A 24,999-nucleotide genomic window follows, 5' to 3' on the forward strand; every position below is an offset into this window, starting at 1 on the left:
ACTATATCAGTCACGTTACTCCTCTTGTTCTCTTATTCTCCTTCCTCAAACTAACAAACTCTCTCCACTCTCTCACCTTACATCCACACTGTCAGGAAATTACTTTGGCTCTACCTTCAAATTGCATCCAGAAATCATCCATTTCTCACCACCTCCATTGCCACTACCAAGTCCCAATCCCATCATCATCCCTTACCTAGATTATTCTAAAGGTATCTGAAACTACTCTCTGCTTCTTTACTTGCTCCTCTTCGGTCCATTTTCAAAAGCAGCCAGAATGATCCTTTTAATTTAGTTCTTGCCAGTCCTCTGATCAAAACTCTCCAAGGGCTCCATCGTACTCATAATAAAAGCCAAGTGACCTTCAAAGCCATTATACACCTGTACTACAAACGCCCCTCCTCACTACTTCCCCCACCCCATCTTACCTTACCTTTGTGACTTATCTCCTACATTTCTCCCCCTTGTAGACTCAATTCCATCTAAAACAATCTCCTTGCTACCTGCTTTGTCTCAAAAAACCCTGGCACACTTGCTCTGGCTATTGCAAAACAGAACACTCTTCTCCCAGATGTCTACTAACATGTTTACTTCCCTGTTCATATCTTTGTTCAAATCTCATCCTCCTCAGAAGAGCTACGCTGATTGCCTTATCTAATACTACTTTCCCCACCACCAACTTCCAATCCCCATTTATCCTGATCTACTTACTTTCTTTCCCGGAACACTTATCTTCTAACATACAATCTAATTTACTTTTGTGTCATATTTACTGTTTATTGTCTGCTTCTCCCAGTAGAATGTAGCTTCTTCAAAAGTAAGGATAATTGTTTTATTCACTGATATAACCCAAACACTTAGAAGAATGCCTGGCATATAGCAGACAGATAAATATTTGCTGAATAAATGAATGAATGACTATCCAACACTGAGTAAATGCAAAGTTCCTAAAACTCAAGGAGCCATCTAGTACCCCACAGCCTGATCAGAACTTTGACTCTAAAGGATGATAATAGCAGTGACGGTTTCTTTCCCTGGGTAAATAACCAGCATACACTTGACATTACATAGAACTTCCACAGGTTTATGATATAATGAGGCAACTTTTAAAAGAAGATACTAAACCAAGATGTTAAGACCTCCTCACCAAATTTCCCATTCATGCAAGGAAAACAAGAACAATGACAAGTCAACTATATTAAGAAATTATTGTTGATATTTTTGAGAGCATGAAAATGTTGGTATTGTTATGAGAGAGTCCTTGTCTTTTGGCAGTATACAGTGAAATATTTACAAATTAAATAATATGATGGCACAAAGGAAACTAGACTGGTCATCATTTGATAACTGCTAAAATTGGTAAAAGGCCATAGGAATATTTTTTTTTTTTTTTAAGATTTTTATTTATTTGACAGAGAGAGAGAGCGAGCACAAGTAGGCAGAGAGGCAGGCAGAGGGAGAGGGAGAAGCAGGCTCCCCGCTGAGCAGGGAGGCTGATGCGGGACTCGATCCCGGGACTCCGGGATCATGACCCGAGCTGAAGGCAGCCGCTTAACCAACTGAGCCACCCAGGCGCCCCCCATAGGAATATTTATATCATTCACTTTGATTTTATATGCTTGAAATTTGTATTTTATATGCTCAATATTTGACAAAATAGAAGAAAAAAATAAATAGTACAGAAAGTTTAAAAAAAAACATAAAAACAAAGCCTATATTTTCTTTAGCATCTAGCACATTATATAGCACCCAAATATATGATGGAAAAATAAAGTACATGCCACAACCTAAGACAGTTCTTATAAACTTCCACAATGACAAGAGCAGATTAAAACAAAATGAATGGCCAAAGTGAGGCTGTCCTTCAGAGTAAAGGAAAAATGGCATGCAAAGTGATGGCCACATTGACCTCAGATTTGGATGACTGGAACAGAATGGGGACAACCTGAAAAAAACTTTCCATCTTTTTACAAGATAAAAGGTACTGTACTTTATTCTATAAAGGTCATTCATATAAATGCAAAATATGATCAACAGGGACAAGAAAATGTGGCTGAAATTTTATGTACCAAATAATACTGCAGCGTAATTAGAAGGACTACTAATAGAAGTGTTAAGGATCAATTTGACCAGAAAACAAATACAGCAGGAAACAAACACTATCCCAATCTCAGAAAGGTCAAATAAACAAAAAAAATTTTAAGGGCATAGAACATTTAAATCTTTTAAGTGCTAAGGTAGTTATAAGCTAGGTATACAGGGGCACCTGGGTGGCTCAGTCAGTTAAGCATCTGCCTTCAGCTCAGGTCATGATCCCAGGGTCCTGGGATCGAGCCCCACGTGGGGCTCCCTGCTCAGCACGGAGTCTGCTTCTCCCTCTCCCTCTGTTCCTCCCCCCTGCTAATGTGCACGCATGCTCTCTGTCACTCTCAAATTTAAAAAAAAAAAATAGACATACAAAATTTGAATCCTTCAAAACATAATTTCTATAACCTCTGGAAGCAGTTTCAACAATTTCCCCAGCTGATTAAATCTGCTCTAGTAAAATGATATTAGCCTACAGGGCTTATGGTCAAAAACAATTTTTTGAGAGCCACCCATCGAGCTCATGTACAGATAAATGTTTGGGGTTTTTTTTAATTCACATTCAAATAACTAAAAATAAAAATCTAATGGACTAAGTGCAAAAAGGTATAAATTTTTCCCATCAGGAAAAAAAACCTGTTATTTATGCCAGCTTATTCTACTAATGTGCCAAAGAGTAAGATGTGATATATGTGTTTCACATTCTAGGAATACCAGATTTTTAGCTACCACCTACATAAGAGCTTACATAAAAACATCTCAAGTACCTATTTTAGTTTGATTTTCTCTTGCTTCTTACTCTTACTTGCCACAAAATCTCAAATTCTTAATAAAAACAAAATAGATACATGTTTTTATGCCATTAATTTCCAGTACAGTACAATGTACCCTGTTGCTGATCAAAAAGGAAATATTTCTTTCTGATTACTACACAAATTTTTATTTTGTAAAAATTTATTTTCATGTAACCTAAACCAATCATCTTAATAAATCAAAATACTATACCAGATTTCAAAGAAGTGAAAATTCACCTATTTTAAATTTGCTCTCATTAAGTCAAGTCCTTGAATCTAGGGATTATTTATTTTATGTCTCTCCCACTCTAAAAGACAAAAGTAATATCACAATCTGCAAAAAGTCATTGCAGGACTGGCTTAGTACAGTAAATAGCTCCATAATGAACTAGACAATAATGTGTTTATTACTTCATGAAACTCTTAAAAGGTCTTATAAACAAAGGCATTATAAACAAGATCTAAACCATATATACTATGAATTTAGACATTTCAATCATTACAGCACAAACACCTAAATATCAAAGAAAAGTAGCATTTATTTATCAAGAACTATTCAATCATTTTATAGTCTCCAACTATACTCAACACCTTACAACAGTGGTTCTGAAGGACAGGCAAAGGAATCCCAAATATCATGGATAGAAAAGGGAAAAAGGACTAGTCATAATAAGAATCTGTGTTGTCAAAAAAGTTCCTGGGGCACCTGGGTGGCTCAGTCGTTAAGCGTCTGCCTTCAGCTCAGGTCATGGTCTCAGGGTCCTGGGATCAAGCCCCGCATCGGGCTCCCCGCTCCGCGGGAAGCCTGCTTCTCCCTCTCCCACTCCCGCTGCTTGTGTTCCCTCTCTCGCTGTCAAATAAATAAAATCTTTAAAAAAAAAAAAAAAGTTCCTAGCTGATTGTGATATGTATATTCAACCATTTTAAATATGCCCATCCTGAAGGACTTACACTATAGAATCTCCTTAACTAATTTAATTTACACATACAACTAATAATTATTAAGTGACAGGGATTATGGCAAACAATGAAAATACATTCATATAAAATGGAATTTTCTGCTCTCCAGAAAAGATGCCAACCACATGCCCAGAACTCCAAGAGTATCTATATAGACCACAAAAGATTTGTTTAAAAGTACAACAACATCAGCAATACTGTGTTATGCTTAAGAAACAGGTAATAAAGCAGTATGGCAATGAGAAGGGTTATCTATGTGCATCAGAGGGGTTATTTATGAATAACCGAAATTAAGAAGTGAACAAATTCTGTAGTTGTTTTTTTTTTAAGACTTTATTTATTTATTTGACAGAGAGAGACACCACATGAGAGGGAACACAAGCAGGGGGAGTGGGTGAGGGAGAAGCGGGCTTCCCACCAAGCAGGGAGCCCGATGTGGGGCTTGATCCCAGGACCCTGGGATCATGACCTGAGCCGAAGGCAGATGCTTAACGACTGAGCCACCCAGGCGCCCCAACAAATTCTGTAGTTTTTCAAAGTACATTAAGTGGAGGGACACCTGGATGGTTCAGGTAGTCAAGCATCCAACTCTTGATTTTGGCTCAGGTCATGATCTCAGTGTTGTGAGATGGAGCCCTGCATCAGGGCACCACGCTGGGCATGGAGCCTGCTTAGGATTCTCTCTCTCCCTCTCCCTCTGCCCCTCCCCCTTCTCTAAAAAAAAAGAAAAAAAAGTACATTAAGTGGAGCACTGAAGGATTCTTTCATGAAGAGGAATCTAAACATACCTCCCACTATCCACCATGGGTGAGATGGGGTAGTGTCTGAGTTTGGGACTAAACCTACTTACAAGAGCTCAAGCTCTAATAAATATTGACAATATGGGTCATTAAAGCCTGACTGTAAACTCTCAACCACTAGAATCAGGCACACACACAACTGGGTTTAATCCTGCCTCCACCATTTACAAACTTTATGACCTTAGGCAAATAAATCTCTCTGAACTTCATTGAGTTTAAAACAGGAGAAATAATAATCTACCTAAGAGTTGTTGGGAAAAATTAAATGATGTTATATATGTAAAAGCACTGAGCATACTGTCTGGCACTTAAAAAAAAAAAGCTGAATACATATTAGTGAATATCATTTATTGTTCTTTTCTGTGATACTACGAACCCTGGCTCAGTTATTACAGGGGCATTAGCAGTACCATCTACCTTCAACTTATTTGAAGATTTAGTTTGATCCACAGCCATTTCTTATAATACATCTCAAATTCAGGGCACCTGGGAGGCTCAGTTGGTTAAGCACCCAACTCTTGATTTCAGCTCAGGTCATGATCTCTGGGTCGTGGGACTGAGCCCTACATCAGGCTCCATGCTCAGTGTGGAGTCTGTCCCTCTCCCTCTGCTCCTTCTCCACTAATTTGTTTTCTCTCTCTCCCTCTCTCTAATAAATGAACAAATAAGATCTTTATTTTTTTTATTATGTTATGTTAGTCACCATACAGTACATCATTAGTTTTTGATGTAGTTCCATGATTCATTGTTTGTGTATAACCCCCAGTGCTCCATGCAGTACGTGCCCTCCTTAATACCCATCACCGGGCTAACCAGTCCCCCCACACACCTCCCCTCTAAAACTCTGTTTGTTTCTCGGAGTCCATAGTCTTTCATGGTTCGTCTCCCCTTCCAATGTCCCCCCCCCTTCATTTTTCCCTTCCTTCTCCTAATGTCCTCCATGCTATTCCTTATGTTTCACAAATAAGTGAAACCATATGATAATTGACTTTCTCTGCTTGACTTATTTCACTTAGCATAATCTCCTCCAGTCCCATCCATGTTAGTGTAAAAGTTGGGTATTCATCCTTTCTGATGGCTGAGTAATATTCCATTGTATTATATGGACCACATCTTCTTTATCCATTCATCTGTTGAAGGGCGTCTCGGCTGCTTCCACAGTTTGACTATTGCGAACATTGCTGCTATGAACATTGGGGTGCGTATGGCCCTTCTTTTCACTACATCTGTGTCTTTGAGATAAATACCCAGTAGTGCAATTGCTGGGTCACAGGCTAGCTCTATTTTTAATTTTTTGAGGAACCTCCACACCGTTTTCCAAAGTGGCTGTACCAACTTGCATTCCCACCAACAGTGTAAGAGGGGTCCCCTTTCTCCACAACCTCTCCAACATTTGTTGTTTCTTGTCTTGTCAATTTTTGCCATTCTAACTGGTATAAGGTGGTATCTCAATGTGGTTTTGATTTGAATTTCCCTGATGGCTAACGATGATGAACATTTTTTCAAGTGTCTGTTAGCCATTTGTATGTTTTCTTTGGAGAAGTGTCTGTTCATGTCTTCTGCCCATTTTTTGACTTGATTATTTGTTTTTTGGGTGTTGGGTTTCATAAGTTCTTTATAGATCTTGGATATCAGCCCTTTGTCTGTAGTGTCATATGCAAATATCTTCTCCCATTCTGTGGGTTGCCTCTTTGTTTTGTTGACTATTTCCTTTGCTGTGCAGAAGCTTTTTATCTTGATGAAGTCCCAAAAGTTCGTTTTCCCTTTTGTTTCACTTGCTTAATAAGATCTTTAAATAACAATTATACATCTCAAATTCTATCTTACACTACAACCAATTCTGGGGTGGAAGGAAGAGACCGTCCATTATAAAAATGAACAAGAAAAAAACTTCACATCCAAAAAGATTTAATTCAAATTATGGATACTTGACCAAGCAAAAAAAGCAAATTTCTTCTGAAATAGATTTACTATAAGATACAGGAAAATGTGTTTATAAAATTTCTAGTTGATGTTCCCAGGACAATTGAAGAGAGAATTATATACATGAAACTAGAGCACGAAGTTACAAAGAAGGAAGATTAGGAAAAATTGCAGAGACAAAATAACATGTTTTCCAAAGGCAAAACTGAAGCAGATCTGGATTAGATACTTCAGCAGAACAAATTAATAAATAAGATAAAAACTTAAAAACGTATCCCAGAATGGATAAAAGAATTAAATATAAGTGCTGAGTAAGAGAAATATGAAGATCAGATCCAAAAGAGACAATCTAAATTTTAAAAAAATAACAATTCCAAAGGGGAGGGAAAAAAAAAAAACTGAAGTGAGGGCTGTAATACTGAAGCCTATAATAAAAATAATAATAATTCTTAAACTATACCAGGTACAATTCTTTACATAAACTTTACATAAGCTCGTTTAATTCTACTTTCAAGTAAGTCTATTATTATCTCCATTTTACAGATGAGTAAACTAAGAACCTTACCCAAAGTCGCTAGTATCATGGCACAAATTAGAAACCAAGCAATCTGGCTCCTCAGTTTGTAGTCTCAATCACTATACAACGTCCCTCAAAGAAATATTAGAAGGAGACACTTGGTGGCTCCTACGAATCCCTGTGGGCTCCTTCGTAGCTCCTCTCAACCTCAACTTTGCCATGGCTTCCACTGGTCTACAAATCCTGGGGATCATCCTAACACTGCTTGGCTAGGTGAATGCTCTGCTGTCCTGTGCCCTGACCCTGTGAAAGGTGATTGCCTTCATCAGTAACATCACTGTGGCAGCCCAGGTGGTGTGGGAGGAGCTGCAGATGTCCTGCATGGTGCAGAGCACAGGTGAGATGCAGTGCATGGTATACAACCCACAGCTGGTGCTGCCCCAGGACCTGCAGACTGCTCACAATCATCCTCCTGTTGGCTCTGCTTGGTCTGCTGGTCTACCTCACTAGAGCTAACTGTACTACCTACATGGAGGACAAGGACTCCAAGGCCCATTGGGTGCTTTTCTCTGAGATTATCATTGTCATCTCAGGGATCTTGCCCCTGATCTCCACAACTGCTGCCAGCCCACACAACCATCCAGGACTTCTACAACCCCCAGGTGGCCAAGGCCCAAAAGTGGGACATGGGGCCTTCCTCTACCTGGGCTGGGCAGCCTCTGGCCTTGTGTTGCTGATTGGAAGGGGAGCTGCTGTGCTGCACCTGCCCTTTGGGGGGGGGGGGCTCCCAGGACTCAAACCATGATATGGCCTGACACTTGGAATCCGTTGCACATGTCACCTCTCAGAGTCCCTCTGAGTACCCCACTAAGAATTTTAATTTTTTTTTTTAAGATTTTATTTATTTATTTGAGAGAGAATGAGAGACAGAGAGCATGAGAGGGAGGAGGGTCAGAGGGAGAAGCAGACTCCCCGCTGAGCAGGGAGCCCAATGCGGGACTTGATCCCGGGACTCCAGGATCATGACCTGAGCCGAAGGCAGTTGCTTAACCAACTGAGCCACCCAGGCGCCCCCCACTAAGAATTTTATCTAATTCTGTGTGTTTGTGTCCTTACACCTGAAGTGAGTCTTTTGTAGGTAGCATATAAATGAGTCTTTTTTTAATCCATTCAGCCACTCTATGCTTTTTTATTGAAAATTTAGTCCATTTATATTTAAAGTAATTATTGATAGGTATGTACTTACTGCCATTTTATTGTTTTCTGGCTGCTTTGTAGGTCCTCTCTGTTCCTTTCTTCTCGTGCTCTCTTCCCTTGTGGTTTGATGAGGGGTTTTTTAGTGGTACACTTAGACTCCTTTCTCATTATCTTTTGTGTATCCACCATACATTTTTGCTTTGTGGTTACCATGAGGCTTATATATAACAATCCATAACAGCCTATTTTAAGTTGATAACAACTTAAGTTTGAAAGCATTCTAAAGCTCTATATTTTACTCTCCCCTACTCTTTTATGTTTTTGGTGTCACCTTTTACATCTTACCTTGTATATCTCAACTAAAACTGTAGTTATAGTTATTTTTACTATTTCTGTCCTTTAACTTTCATACTAGCTTTTTAAGTGATTAATCTATCACCTTTATTATATATTTACATTTACCAGTGAGATTTATATTTTCATATGCTTTCTTGTTACAACCTAGGGTCCTTCTTCTTCAGCTTAAAGAAGTTTCTAAATAAAGCTTCTTATAAAGCTGGTTTAGTATGATGAACTCCTTTGCTTTTGCTTGTCTGGAAAACTCTTGATCTCTCCTTCAATTCTGAATAACTTTGCAGGGTGAAGTTGCTTTCTTTCAGCACTTTGAATATATCACACCACTCTCTTCTAGCCTGCAAAATTTCTGCTAAAAAATCTGATAATCTTGGGGCGCCTGGGTGGCTCAGTTGGTTAAGCGACTGCCTTCGGCTCAGGTCATGGTCCTGGAGTCCCGGGATCGAGTCCCGCATCGGGCTCCCTGCTCAGCGGGGAGCCTGCTTCTCCCTCTCCCACTCCCGCTGCTTGTGTTCCTGTTCTCGCTGTTTCTCTCTGTCATATAAATAAATAAAAAATCTTTAAAAAAAAAAAAAAAAAATCTGATAATCTTATGGGGGTTCCATTGTATGTAACACATTGTTTTCCTCTTGCTGCTTTTAAGAGTCTCTCTGTATTTAACTTTTGACATTTTAAATTATAATGTGTCTTGGTGTGGGTCTCTTTGGGTTCATCTTTTCTGGAACTCTCTGGGCTTCCTGGATCTAAATGTCCATTTCCTTCTCCAGGTTAGGAAAGTTTTCAGCCACCGTTTCTTCAAATAAGTTTTCTGCCCCTTTCTCTCTCTCCCTCTTTTCCTTCTGGGACCCCTAAAATATGACTGTTAGTCCACTTGATGTTGCCTCATTCTCCCCTTAAAGCTAGATTCACTTTTTCATTCTTTTTTCATTTTGCTGCTCTGATTAAATGAGTTCCACGGCCCTAAATTTGAGTTCACTGATCCTTTCTCCTGCTTCATCTAGTCTGCTGTTGAACCCCTCTATTATATTTTTCAGAGCCATTACTGTGTTCTTCATCTCTGTGGCTTCTATTTGGTACTTCTTTATACTGTCTCTTTGTTGAAGTTCTTACTGTTTTCATACACTTCTCCCAAGTTCAGTGAGCATCTTTACAACCACTACTTTAAACACTTTATCATGTAAATTACTTATCTCCATTTCATTATCATTTTTTGAGGTTTTATCTTGTTCTTTCATTTGGAACATATTCCTCTTTTTCCTCATTTTGTTTGACTGTGTTTGTTCCTATGAGATAAAAATGCTTCTTCCATTCTTGAAGGAATGGTCTCATGTAGGAAATGAACCTTACCATTCAACCATACTGTAGTTCTTAGTTGTCTCTTGAACCTTTGTGATTGTCCAAGCAGCCTATTTTATTTTTAATAGGTCCCAATTGTTGAGGATATGCCAAGACCTGTGTCTAAAACTGGGGGGGGGGGGGGGAGAAGGGGGGGCGTCTTAGCACCGAGAATCAGGATGATTGGAAGCCAGACCCTCAGGCAGCAGCTTTTCAAGTATACAAATATATACAGTCTTGTGAAACTACAAGCATAAACCCTGCCAGCCACCAGACCAGGTAGTCTGGAGGTGTCCTCTGGGCAACAGTTGCAAAACTGGTTCAACATTCAAAAATCAATTAATGGAATCCATCACATCAACAAGCTACAAAAGAAAAATCACATGATTATATCAATAGATGGAGAAAAGCATTTCACAAAATCTAACACCAATTCATGATAAAAACTCTCAGTACACTGGAATGAAGGAAATATCTTCAACCTTGATAAAAAATATGTTCACAGATGACATGATTGTCTATGTAGAAAATCTGAAAGAAACGACCAAAAAAACTACTAGAAGTAATAAGCAATTACAGCAAAGTGGCATGCTACAGGGTTAACATACAAAAATCACTTGCTTTCCTATATACCAGCAATGAACAAGTAAAATTTGAAATTAAAAACACAATACCACTTACAGTAACACCCAAAAATTATATACTTAGGTATAAATCTAAAAAATTATGTACAAGATGTGTATGAGGAAAAACTAGGAAACTCTGATGAAGGATATCAAAGAAGAACTAAAGAAATGGAGAGATATTCCATGTTCACATATAGGAAGACTCAATATTGCTAAGATGCCAGTTCTTCCCAACTTGATCAATGCAATCCCAATTCAAATCCCAGATAATTGCTCTGTGGATATCAACAAACTAATTCTAAAGTTTATAGAGAGGAGCGCCTGGGTGGCTCAGTCATTAAGCGTCTGCCTTCAGCTCAGGTCATGATCCCAGGGTCCCGGGATCGAGCCCCGCATCGGGCTCCCTGCTCGGTGGGAACCCTGCTTCTCCCTCTCCCTCATCCCCCCTGCTTGAGTTCCCTCTCTCGCTGTGTCTCTGTCAAAAATAAAATCTTTTTTAAAAAATAAAGTTTATACAGAGAAGCAACAGACCCAGAATAACCAATACAAAACTGAAGAACAAAATTTGAGGCCTGACACTACCTGACTTACCGTAAAGATACAGTATTCAAATAGTATGTTATTGGCAAAAGAACTGATAAACAGATCAGTGAAACAAAATAGAACCCAGAAATAGACTCACATATATACAGTCAAGCAATCGTTGACAAAGGAGCAAAAGCAATACAATAGAGAAAAGACAGCCTTTTTAACAAATGATACAGAAACACTGGACATCCATGTCCAAATAAAATGAATCTAGACATAGACCCCCCTTCACAAAAACTAACTCAAAATGGATCACAGACCTAAATGTAAAATCAAAACTATAAAACTCACAGAAGATAACATAGGAGGAAATCTAGATGACCTTGGCGATGACTTTTTAGATACAACACCAAAGGCATGATCCATAAAAGAAACTGATAAGCTTGACCTCATTAAAATTAAAATTTTCCTTTCTGCAAAAGATACTGCTAAGAGAATGAAAAGACAAGTCACAGACTGGGAGAAAATATTTGAAAAGCCATATCTGACAACAGACAGTTATCCAAAATATACAAACAATTCTCAAAACTCAACAATAAGAAAATAACCTGATTTTTAAAATGGACAAAGACCTTAACAGACACCTTATCAAAGAAGATTGTCATCAGGGAAATGCAAATTAAAACAATGAAATACCACTAAACACCTATCAGAGGGGCTAAAATCCAGAACACTGACAAGACCAGATGCTGGCAAGAATATAGAGCAATAGGAATTCTCATTCATTACTGGGGGGAATAAAAAATGGGACAGTCACTATGGAAAACATTTTGGAGGTGTCTAACAAAATGAAACATACTCTCACCATATAATACAACAATTGGGCTCCTTGGTATTTACCAAAAGGAGCCAAAAACTAATGTCCACACAAAAACCTGCATATGGATGTTTAGAGAAGCTTTACTGGTAATTACCAAACCTTGGAAGCAACAAAGATGTCCTCCAGTAGGTGAATAGATAAACTGTAGTACATCCAGACAATGGAATACTATTAAGAGCTAAAAAGAAATAAGCTATCATGTCATGAAAAGACATGAAGGACACTTAAATGCATATTTCTAAAAGAAAAAAGCCAGTCTAAAAAAGCTACACAATGTATGATTCTAACAATATAACATTCTAGAAAAGAAAAAAATATGTAGACAGTAAAAAGATCAGTGGTTGCCAAGGGCTGCAGAGGTAATGAAAAAAGCAGACCACTGAGGATTTTTAGGACAGTCAAACTACTCTTTGATACTAAAATGGCTGATATATGTCATTATATATTTGTCCAAACTCAAATAATACATAACACCAGAGTGAACCCTAATATAAACTATGGGCTTTCAATGGTAATCATGTGGCAATACAGATTCATCAATTTTAACAAATGTACAACCCTTTGAAGAATGTTGATAAGAGGGAGGCTGTGCAAGTGTGGGGGCAGAGGGTATACGCAAAAGTCTGTGCCTTCTGCTCAATTTTGCTGTGAACCTAAAAATGCTCTAAAATATAAAGCCTATTTTAAAAAATAAAATAAAGTTGTAAGTCAGATACATCCTCCTCATAAGAGGGGCAAACTCCCCTGCTTCAATCCCCACCGAAGTATTGCAGCAATTGCCAGAAAGCTCAAATTGCTTTTTTCTTCTTTTTTATTTTATTTTTTTTATTATTATGTTATGTTAATCACCATACATTACATCATTAGTTTTCTTTTTTAAAACAATTCAGTGGGTTTTACTATATTCACAAGGTTGTACAGCCATCACCACAGTCTAAATTTAAAACATTTTTATCACCCCAAAAAGAAACTCTGTACTCACTTGCAGTCACTCCCCCAATCCTCTTCCCCCCCTACCCCCCCATCCCCCCCACCCCCAGCAAACTCTAATCTGTTATCTGTTACAACTTCTCAGCCATTCCTGACTATTGAAGAAACTGTGTCTAGCGGTGCCTGGGTGGCTCAGTCAGTTAAGGGTTTGACTCTTGATCTTGGCTCAGGTCTTTATCTCACAGTTTTGAGTTTGAGCCCCTCACTGGCCTCCACAATGGGCATGGAGCCTACTTAAAAAAAAAAAAAAAGACTGTCTAGTGCATGCCTGCCTTCCAGGTGCCAGGTAAGTGATGATAATTTCAGCACTTTCTCTGGGGAGCAGTACAGAACCAACAGGTCAATTTCCTAGAATCAGTCCCTGAGATATAATCCTACTGAAAGGCTCAGGCTTTAGAATTAACTGAAGCCTATTCCTGCATATTTATTCACCACCATCACCATTACTACTGGGGAGAGCAGAACAGTTAATACCAACTGAATCCTCATTCAGATCAGAGTTCAATTTAATAGATGCCAAAGCCAAGCTGGTCAGTGTTGATCCCAAGCCAGACACTGAGAATGACTGGTTTTGAATCGTAACTTCTAGCCCAACCAGTTTTATGACCTTGGGCAAATAACTTAATCTCCCTAAGTTTTAATTTTTTTTCAGATATAAAATAGGGAGGATAACTGTACCCATCTCACAGAACTAAAATGAGTTATCATAAGTAATGTGCTTAGAACCACACACAAGTACTTAATGAATGCTATTTGTTATTGGTATCTATATCATCTACCTATTAAAAGATTCTTATATGGGGTCCAAATATGACTATCAAAAAAAAAAAAAAGGACTAACCATGGTTGGACCACATGAAATTGCCAATACATGACATTTTTTGACCTATAAAAATGATAATTTCATGTGGTTCAATCTAATATATACTTCTAAAAGACAAACCTAAAACAAAAGTACACAGAAAGTTCAAAAAAAAAAAAAAGTATAAGTCATATCAGCAAATCAAAACAAAAAGGATACTGAGACTGGTAGATTCAAAATCAGAGTGTAATTGAGGCCAAATGCATTAAATAGGACAAATAAGGTCTTTTATAGTGATAAATAGTACAAACCACACTGAAAATCTCTTAATCGAAAGCCTTTCTATACCAAATAGTATAATATCAAATAATAAAGCAAAAACTGTTCAAAATACAATGAAAGATTGATAGATACACAATTCAAGCAGAAGATAACTTAGCTGTGAACAAATCAAATGCCTAAGAAATGAAGATACAGATGTGAAGTTTAACTGGTATGGTTAATTAACAGATATGTAAAGAAATACTAAACTATCATTCTGGCCAAACATAAAGGTTCATTTTCAAAACAGAATATATCCTAGACCCCACCAAAAAAAAAAGACAATTTTCAGAGTACAGATTGCTTAGGATATTTCTCTGACTACAATACAACTAAACATCAATTAGAGTTTATATCAAGTAGAGGGGATCTTATTTGCTCATTTATTGACAAACATTCCTCAATCTTGACTAGAACATACGATCTGTCTGGGGCACTGCAGCTTCCCCAGCACCTAAAAGAATGTCTGACACACGGTAAACACTATATAAATATGTACTGAATGAAATTAAAAAACACTAAATACTCAGGACAATAAAGACATCAAAGCTATAATCACAGACGGTTTAAAATGTAAAAATGAGAATGCTACATATAAAAATGTTTCTGGGGGGCGCCTGGGTGGCTCAGTCGTTAAGCGTCTGCCTTCAGCTCAGGTCATGATCCCAGGATCCTGGGATCGAGCCCCACATCGGGCTCTCTGCTCAGCAGGAAGCCTGCTTCTCCCTCTCCCACTCCCCCTGCTTATGTTCCCTCTCGCTGTCTCTCTCTCTGTCAAATAAATAAATAAAATCTTTAAAAAAAAAAATTTCTGGTTTTGTTCCAAAATACCTTTATAGTAAGTATTATTGTATAAAACAGTCATAATCTGAAAGCATCAACTGAAAAACTATTAAAACTAATAAGAGTTCAGAAAAATAAGAGTTCTTATGACACATTAAGTACACAAAACAGTGCTAGTCATTATTGTTACAAATGTTTCTCTTTCACACATTTGATAGTTTTGTACTTTATATAATGACACTGCCTGACTTTCTTATGCCAAATGCAGTAATTCATATCCACAAGGCAAAGATTATTTCCTGCTCTTCTACGGTAACACCATCAACCCCAGAAGAGAGAGGCCCAATCTCCTCTACAGCACTGCCCATCAAGTAAAATGCCTATCTTCATCACTACCACGGGCAGGTGCGAGATCCCATCCAAAAGCTTCCTGGCCAAGAATACAGTAAGAAAGTGACTGGGCCTCCCTCCCTAGGGAACCTGAATCCCTGGAAAGAATCTAAACCAGCTACAGGATTTATCTCATCCTAAAAGGAGCATCTGTTATCTAGAGTTTTCACATTTTCTTAGTTACTTATAACTAGAATACACCTACCCCTCCCACACACATAAATCAAATTATTTATTTTTTGAACATTTTCTGAAATATAGTTTCTATGAAAATAGGAAATAATCAGTATTGTTTTTATTTTTAAGCAAGCCTGCCAGACATAAAATTTACAAATTCAATAGCTTTCTTTTAGGCCAGCAGTATCTCATTACACCTAAAAGAGGGTGAGAGGAACCCATTCAGATAGCTAATAAAATAAGAATAAACTTATATAGAGAGAACTTATAAAAAATACTAGTAAATTCTACTGAAGTACTTTAAAACTCCAATAATCAGAGATACACATAATTTTCCAGGATAACAGAATTCAGAAAACAGCCATTATGTAACTACATATTGTAAAGATGCCAGTCGATTTACAGGTACAATCTAATTCCATCAAAATTTTTAAAAAGAAGTTCTTCGGACAGCACCCGGCTGGCTCAGTCAGTACAGCATGCAACTCTTGATCTCAGGGTCATGAGTTCAAGCCCCACATTGGGTGCAGAGATTACTTAAAAGAAAAAACAGAAAGTTTTTGTGAAACTGGACGCAATAATCTAACCTTTAGGAAAGTGGTTAAGGGCATGAGCTCTACAGTCAGACTACCTGGGTTTGAATCCTACTTCCTGAGCTTAATGTGATCTTAAACTAAGTATTAAACCTATCTGTAACTCAAGATTTTCATCTGTAAAACTGTGATATAACACCAACATCATGGGCTTGTTATGAGGACTGAATATGCTAATACATGTAAAAAACTGGACTTTTACATGCTCCGTAAATATCTATAAAGTAGTATCAACATCTGGAAGAAAACATGCAGGAAAATAATCAAGAAAATGTGGGGGGAAAGGAAAGAAGGTATACTGCCAGAGAGAGGATAGATTAACTGAAATTATGTAAGAGTGGTATAAGAAATCAGAGGCAAATCAAAGAAACAGAATAGAAAATTCAAGAGCCTACCAGCTAATATTTTGGTATACAATAAGAGTAGCATGTTACAAAGCATTCGTGAAAGGACAAGTTCATTCAAAACATTAGTGGAAGGAGGGAATATTCAATAAAAGTTGATGGCACAGGGCGCCTGGGTGGCTCAGTCAGTCAGGGATCTGCCTTTGGCTCAGGTCATGATCCTGGCGTCCTGGGATTGAGCAGCAGGGAGTCTGCCTCTCCTCCTCCCTCTGCCCCTCCCCAGTACTCATGCACTCACTCGCACTCCCTCTCTCTCTCAAATAAATAAATAAAATCTTTAAAAAAAAAAAGTGATAAGACAACTGGCTATTAGGGAAAAAATTAAATGTGATATCTACCAGAAATGAAACTCCAAACAAATGTCAAAAGGATTTTGGTTCTTAAATGACTAGGACAAAAACTATGAATATTTCTGATATCAGAGTAGGGAAGAAATAAGCATAATGCCAAAGAAGAAATCATAAAGAAAAAGACTGATAAACTTCATGAAAATTTAAGACTTCTGCATATCAAATAATATGAGAAACATTTAAGGCAAAAGTTTGAAACATGACAAAATGGTACAAGTTGTCAGGGGGGAAAAAAAGATGAATACTCTGATTGAAAATGAAATAAAGGACATAAAAAAACAAATGACCAACAACCATATTATATTTTCTAGCATCCATTCATTCTCCCTCTCCTTCAGTTGTACAGCAGCCCCAGAACCTAGCCTCTGGAGGTGGGGATAAGGATGCAGGAGGAGGAAAGAGGGCATGTCTCTAACTGAACTCCAAGCCAATTAACTTAATACCTTTTACTGTGACACTTTGTTCCAAGAGGAGCACTAAGTCTTAAGCCAATTAACATGGCATTTTTCCTAAGAACAGTACAGGAAAGAATATAAGTGTCTCATCAGATTAAACCCACAAGAGAATGTAGTGGAGAGGAAAGAGAGGCTGTCCTCCCTCTGGACGTATAGCATATAGATATGAGACCTATAAGAGATTGCAGGTGTCAGATACAGGGTAAAGAACAGAAGACAGGGAGGGAGGAAGGTTTTGACTTCACTAGAAGCTAAAGAACCTGAAGAGAAATGCTTTGCAACTAATGAGAACTGCATTTTAGTGTGAGTCAAAAATAACAATAAACTGGAATATACCACTTATATTGTTTTTCAGAGAATCTGCTATTAAGGCATATAATAAGTTAGATAAAGTAGACAAAGCTAAATTCTGTAAGTACTGTTGGTCTCTATTTACTTGTATATAAAAACAAACTATTTTCAATGACAAGGAAAGTAAATGTGTTGGAAAATTATAATGCCCTGTACAAATCTCTCAGATATAAAGGTAAAGCTTCCCTAAGAATGAAGGTAATTATTTGAAAGAACTACAGCAGTTTATAAAATGCTTGCAATGACAGTATCATGAGTTAAGAAAAATCATCTTTAGTTGATCTATAAAAAATAATTTTTATTTTAAAACTTAATTAGTCATGTAAGAGGAAGGAGTGAATAATTAAGCTATCAAATAAATGCTCCACTGTCAAAGAACAACCATCATTCAGCTTTATGGCAAAGTCACCCAAAATGATATTATTTTCTATCTTCTCTTATTCTGAAACAGAATAAAAATGAAATTAGTGCAGAAATAGATGTTTGAGGACTTCCTGAAACTGGGAAAACAGTTTTCCCGCAAGAGAAGATCCAGCTGGGGCACCTGGCTGGCTGTCGGAAAAGCATGCCACTCTTGATCTTGGGGTTGTGAATTCAAGCCCCACAACAGGTGTAAAGACTACTTAAAAAAAAAAAAAAAAACTGAATAAAAAAGAGAAAGAAGATCCAGCTGTTAAAATTTACTGAGCACCAGTGACTAATGTGAAAAATTCAGGTGTTCAACCAACCACTCTAAACTGAGACTACAGCAGAACTCCAAATGAATTAACAAAAAGTCAGAGATAAGCCCAAAGACAAAATAGGGTTTCCTTAAAGCAGAAAAGAAAACCAGAGGTAAGTTCATCTAAATATGGTAAAAGATATGTATACTCTACCTGGAATTAGTAGTATACAACTTGTGAACATCTAAAACCACCCAACTGTACACTTTAAAATGGTTAGTTTTATGGTATGTGAATCAAAAAAATATCCGTATAACTGACATTTACATGCAAAACCTTCCAAAAAGAGAAGGAAAATATATGTAAAATGACTGTTAACTCATCAGAAGTTTTGTGTTTACCAAGAACCTATTATTAGGCTACAGTTTCTGTATGTTCCAAGATTTCTTTTCTCAAATAAAAGGAGGAAGGGGACACATGTACAAATTTTGTCATCCTCACAAGCCATGAGATTTGAATATCTGAATGAACATGCAGACCCTTTGGTAACATTCTCCATTAAACAGTCTGTACGTCTGTGAACTTGTGACAGCCTGCTGTAGTTTCAGTTCAGAGTGGATAATCATCTGGTTTGTTCAGATTAGTCATTGGTGATCAGTAAATTCTAATGGCTGGATCCTCTTATGGGAAAACTGCTTGTGCCTTTGCAGACCTAGCCTGGAAGCTGAGCTGCCTGATCGCAATGACAGCTTTGTTCATACAATAAAGAATGTGACTATAGTCACCTGACACTTTTGATTAGGAATTCTCTGCTTCCTAGACAAGACAAATCCTACGTGGTCTCCCCCAAACAGACAGATGACTGTCACTTCTCTATAAACCCTCTACATCCTAGAAACAACCCCATATGAGCAGGATTTCTCTTTTCCAGGATATACAGGATAGAAAGCATCCAGGGGAAGTGAGAATAGCATCTCTTTGTCTCAAGCCCAAACAGATGCTGCTTTTGCCTTTGTTCTACAAAAATAAATAAGAAAACACAAAAAAGTATACTCTAATATACATTAATTTGCATTTCATATAAAATTCTATAAATAAGTAAATATTAAGATGTTATTAGGAAGTTTTATTTTCATAGAAAAAGTATAATTGACTTGATTGTAGACTAAGTCCTCAATTCAGACAGCCATCAGTGTCAAGGAAAAAATCTAGCCAGGTGGCTCACATTGCCAAGAAAATACTATTGACCTGAATTACAGGCACCATGCCAATAATAATTACCATTTACTGAATATCTATGTATTTATCATACTTTTGAAAACTCTACAAGATAGCTATTATCCTCATTTTAGAGATATGAAAACAGGAAAAGAATAGTTAAGTAATTTGCCCAAGGTCAGTGTTAGTATATACCTGAGGCAAAACTCAAAACCAAATCAACCAGACTCCAAAGATACCGCTTTTCCCACTCCGGAATAATGCCTCTCAAAAGAAAATGCATACAATAATAATATCTAACACTGAGTGCTTATTTTGTACTATGCACTTTACATTCCATCTCATTTAACCCTCCCAATATAAGGCAGAGCTAAGATGAATTCATTTTTATAAGTGAAGAAACAACAGAACACTAAATGACTTATCCAAAGTCACAAAACTAGTATAGCAGTCCACCCAGAGAAGCAGTATTCACCACAAACACACACACACGCACACACGCGCGTGCGCACACACACACACATAAGTACTATCACTTATTAAGCTTATCATGTAGCAGGCACTGTGCTATATACTTTTCTTTCTCATATAATCCCTCAAAGAGCAACAAAGATAAAAATTGAGATTTTTTTAAAAGTTCAACTATTACTCCTCAGATTTTTAGTCCTAATTTCAAAGAACTTTTTAAAATGTTGAGTTTAAGACAAAAAGTAGCCTATACCCAGAAGACAAATTTAGAGAGTCCACAATACCTCAAAAATAGAAATTCACTATGCTGCCAGAATTTTACCAATTGTACAATCTTCCTTAATCCTCAATTGCAAACAGATCCTAAACTAGCATGACTAACTCTGCTTTCCCTTTAGTAAACATAGCTCGTAGTTATTACTAGCATTTACCATTTTGCTATTTGTCAGTTGCTTTGCCAGGAGCTTTCTATTTGTTAATTAATTGTTAACTGAGATTAAAAAGGAAGTAACAAACCCAAGAACCACAAAAGCAGTAAGCAATGGAATGAGATGCAAACCCACATCTACTCCAAAGTACCAGTCTTGAAATATTCCATACCTTAAAATCTAAGGACTTTACTATGTGATATATCCAGATTGAAGAAGGGAGGGGGGCACAGAGTTCCTACATTTAAGAGTAGGAATAATCTTGGAAACCAGAAACTAGTCACTCCATCCTTGAATTATTTGAGAAACACTTAAATGATTAATTGGTTAACAAAAAGTACAAGAACATGGGACACTGGATAAAAACTAAAAATTTCTATAAAAGGTTAGTCATGACTTTCCAACTTGGAGATAATAGAACTATAATGTGTCATAATTCCTGAAAATGACCCCCAAAAATGGAAGAAAAATAATTAAATATTTGCCCATAAGATGCCAAAGAATTTTTTTTTAATGTGCATGCCATGGATTAATTAATTCAAACATTTACTGGACATCTACTATACACTTAACACTACAGAATGGAAATTTAGAGATGAGTCAAACCTGTGGGCTCTCTATGCCCTAATACCTACAATAATGCAGGGGGTCTCAGCAGCTTCTCAATTTGCCACATACACCTTGTGCATTATCTAATCTCTTTAAAAATAAAGGAAAACAGGGGTGCTTGGGTGGCTCAGTTGGTTAAGAGTCCAACTCTTGATTTCGGCTCAGGTCATGATCTCAGGATCGTGAGGTGGGACTCCACACTGGGTATGGAGCCTGCTTAAGATTCTCTCTCTCTCGGGCGCCTGGGTGGCTCAGTTGGTTAAGCGACTGCCTTCGGCTCAGGTCATGATCCTGGAGTCCTGGGATCGAGTCCCACATCAGGCTCCCTGCTCAGCGGGGGGTCTGCTTCTCCCTCTGACCCTCCTCCCTCTCATGCTCTCTGTCTTTCATTCTCTCTCTCGCAAATAAATAAAATCTTTAAAAAAAAAAAAAAGATTCTCTCTCTCTCTCTCTCTCTCTCTCTCTCTCTCTCCCTCTGCCCCTCCCGCCCCCCCATGCATGTACACACATCCTCTTTAAAAAATAAAAATAAAGGAAAATAAAAAGTTTAGCCCTTCCAAACAATTCTCCCCCACTCCCCAAAAACACTGCTTGGCCTCTTGAGCAAACCATTAATCCTAGCCATTACTGACCTTGAATACAAAATAAAAATAAGAATATTTCAAAATATAGGAATTAAAGGGACAGCACACGTTGCACATACCAGTTTCACAAATGGAAGCATTCATCTATAGGAAGCTGAACAGCTCTTACCACTGGTTCCTTAAATCACACTGCAAGTCACAAAGCATGCAGGTGTTTTTGTAAACTTAACATAAATAAAACAAAAAGAAAATGAAGTTAAAAGAAAACCACTCGTTATTTGATTTCAGAAGTTACTTTTTTCACTACACATTCAGACAATAATTACTTCCAAAATCTTAGGAAAGAGCCTTCATGATCTGATGCTTTTAAGGAGAAAAAAAGAAAAAGTGACCCTCATCTCTAGTCAAAATATCTGCCACTAAAATTAATCTTACCTGAATTCAAACACTCCAGGCTTTCCACAACTTCAATCATTAGGATAACAATTTTCAACTCTGTACTGCTTTTTATGAACAAGATGGAAGAAAGATATAAAAGAAAGTTCTAACTAGTTATACTGATTTGTATTTTTATCCTGAAACTAAATCCCACTAAGAAGTTACAAAATGCTTTAGGTTACGGAAGTGAGTAAAGTGACCTCCCTGGCTCACAAGTCTAACTACTGTTACATTTTAAAGATTATTTATTTGAGAGAGAGAGAGGTGGAATGAGCAGGAATGAGCATGTGGCGGGGAGGGGAGCAGAGGGAGAGGGAGAGGGACAAGCAGACTCCGTGCTTGAACTGAAGTGAAACCAAGAGTCAACCAACGGAGCCACCCAGAACCCCTCTAACTATTGTTACATTTTATTTTATTTTATTTTAAGATTTTATTTATTTATTTGACAGAGAGAGACATAGCGCGAGAGGGAACACAAGCAGGGGGAGTGGGAGAGGCAGAAGCAGGCTTCCCACCAAGCAGGGAGCCCGATGTGGGGCTCCATCCCAGGACATTGGGATCATGACCTGAGCCGAAGGCAGACGCTTAACGACTGAGCCACCCAGGCGCCCCCTATTGTTACATTTTAAGGCCACAGTTAAAACTAAACTTCAAATATAAAAAAGTATGCCAATATAGTCTAAAAGATTCAAGCAAGTACAAATGTACAAAATGTTCAGTCTAATCCCATCAATTAATAAGCTAAAAGTTGGTAGAGATGCCCCAACATGAGAGTCTCAGTTAAGTTGGGAAGACAGATTCTGGTTTTCCCAAGACATTTTCATATTACTATATTGCTGGGAAATTTGAAGTTCAGTTTAACCAATAGTTAAGTTTTAATATAGTTAAGTTACAGCTGAGATAACAGTAAAATAAGCAAGTATTTCTACCATAAAAAACATAGCATAGGTTATAAATACAAAATAAAAAACTGTTCCTAATGGGTATGAATAGGCCCAGATAATAAATACATAGCCGTAAACACAGTAAACCCAAGCAATCCCTTCTTGATTCCCAAAATTTACACTTGGGAATTTAACAATTGTAAACCAACACCCAAGCACAAATTGAGAAGTCAAGGGTTTTCTTTTTCCCACTTAAATTTTCCAGCTTATCTTTTTAACACACAGCTAAATGTTATTTGTTGTATTTTCTTCCTAAAGGCAAAAAAATGAGGCAGAAATTCTCTCCTGCTTCTGAGCAAAGGAAATCACATAAAAACTCAAATATTTTATGTCAAAGTTACCACCTTTAAACCAAATCCTACAAATGGAAAATTATTTCCAAGAAAATTAGCACAGAAACCAGAGTAGTTAACTCCACATCTGAGCTTCACTTTTTTTCAAATATTAACAAATAATTTTTTCCCACTAGTTAGAACCCATCTCAGCACCTTAAAATTCTATCGCTGACTTTATTTTTTATTTATGTGTGTCATTTAAGTAATTTGTACCTAACATGCTAAATATTAATAGCCTTTCCTAATGGTCCCAGCACACTTCAATAACACCTGATGTTATGACAAAGCAGAAGATAAAAGTTTAAAAATGAAAAGATGAAGCCTTTCACAATTTGTCATAGTTTTGTCAAAATATGTCCAACTTCTATAAGCCAAGAACATACCTCAATGTGTCCTATCGAGAGAACGATGAAAATAAACAGTTGGAGAAACACAGACATGAAACTTATATTTGACATATCCTGAAATGAAACTCAAGTACTACAACCTGAAATAAATTCTAATCTGTTTTAGATACAGTTATCTAGTACCTATACATTGTACTTTGGGGGAAAAAAATTCTCCATATCCTCCTTGCTTCACAAAAGTACAACAGTATCCCAAATCACAGGTCACAAAGAGATGTACTTATACATGTTGTAGAAGATTCCTATGTAACCTAAAAATAAGAAAAGGAGTGGTCAGAGGGCAAGGCTGTCTGGGCAGTGGGGATATCTAAGAGCATCCTAATGGACCAAGGCTGGGTTCTATGAAAATATCTTCATTTAACTATAGTAACAAGGCATTTTCCAGCAGTCTAAATACTAACTTCTAGTTTCTATCTCCTCACTTTCTGGTTTCCAACCAGTAATGCACCAAAATCCCCCACAGGAACTACTGTCCTTTCAGCTCAGTTCCACTATGAGGTATTTTCTACCTTTCAAAGTGAAAATTTTAGATTAGCATATTTCATAATGCAGAGTAACTTCTGCAAAATAATTTTTTTTTTAATAAAATGTCAGAGAAAAAGAGGGAAAAGAAGGAAAGGAGGGAGGGAAGGAGGATGGGAGGGACAGGCCTAATGCAAACAACTTAGAAAACTCAGCAAAACTGTATCTTAAAGGCTTTCTTCAAGTACATTTTTAAAACCAAATCAATAAATAGTAACTGGTTCAAGAAGAGCTCCAGAATTCTTTCCCCAAAGAACAATGCAATTTAGTACCAGGAATCCCAGACTTTGTTAAAATTTCTAGCATCAAACAGGCTGTATACAATTAAACCTATGTTTTAACCTTACTTCATTCTATTGATAAAAGGACTATTTATCCTGTTACACATATTCAAATCTTAGCAAGGTACCTTTGGATCTCCCTTAATGTACCTGAGTAAATGAATGTATAGCAAGAGACCAGCCAACAAATATATACTAAACAGTAATTATGTCCAGAGCATTCATATATAAAGTTTAAGGCAAGTCAACGCTTTCTGCTACATACTATTATAAATAACACATCTTTTTCAAAATATTAACATGTTGGCTCAAATAAATTAAAGCTACTTCAAATGACACTTAAGACACTCAAGAAAGGGCGCCTGGGTGGCTCAGTTGGTTAAGCGACTGCCTTCGGCTCAGGTCATGATCCTGGAGTCCCGGGATCGAGTCCCACATCGGGCTCCCTGCTCGGCGGGGGGTCTGCTTCTCCCTCTGCCCTCTTCCCT

At 37.4% G+C, this 24,999-nt stretch overlaps 1 protein-coding gene and 1 pseudogene across 5 annotated transcripts in view; one reads left to right on the top strand and one right to left on the bottom strand.

Annotated features, from left to right (window-relative positions):
* RABGAP1L (RAB GTPase activating protein 1 like) overlaps positions 1-24,999 on the bottom strand; it is a 773,530-nt gene that overhangs the window by 722,845 nt on the left and 25,686 nt on the right. The window lies entirely within an intron of this gene.
* Positions 7,299-7,972, top strand: LOC123846987 (claudin-6-like; annotated as a pseudogene).

Source organism: Mirounga angustirostris, unplaced genomic scaffold (genome assembly GCF_029215605.1).
Source record: "Mirounga angustirostris isolate CCGP_5_RB_7025 unplaced genomic scaffold, mMirAng1.0.hap1 SCAF_6, whole genome shotgun sequence".
Lineage (NCBI taxonomy): Eukaryota > Metazoa > Chordata > Mammalia > Carnivora > Phocidae > Mirounga > Mirounga angustirostris.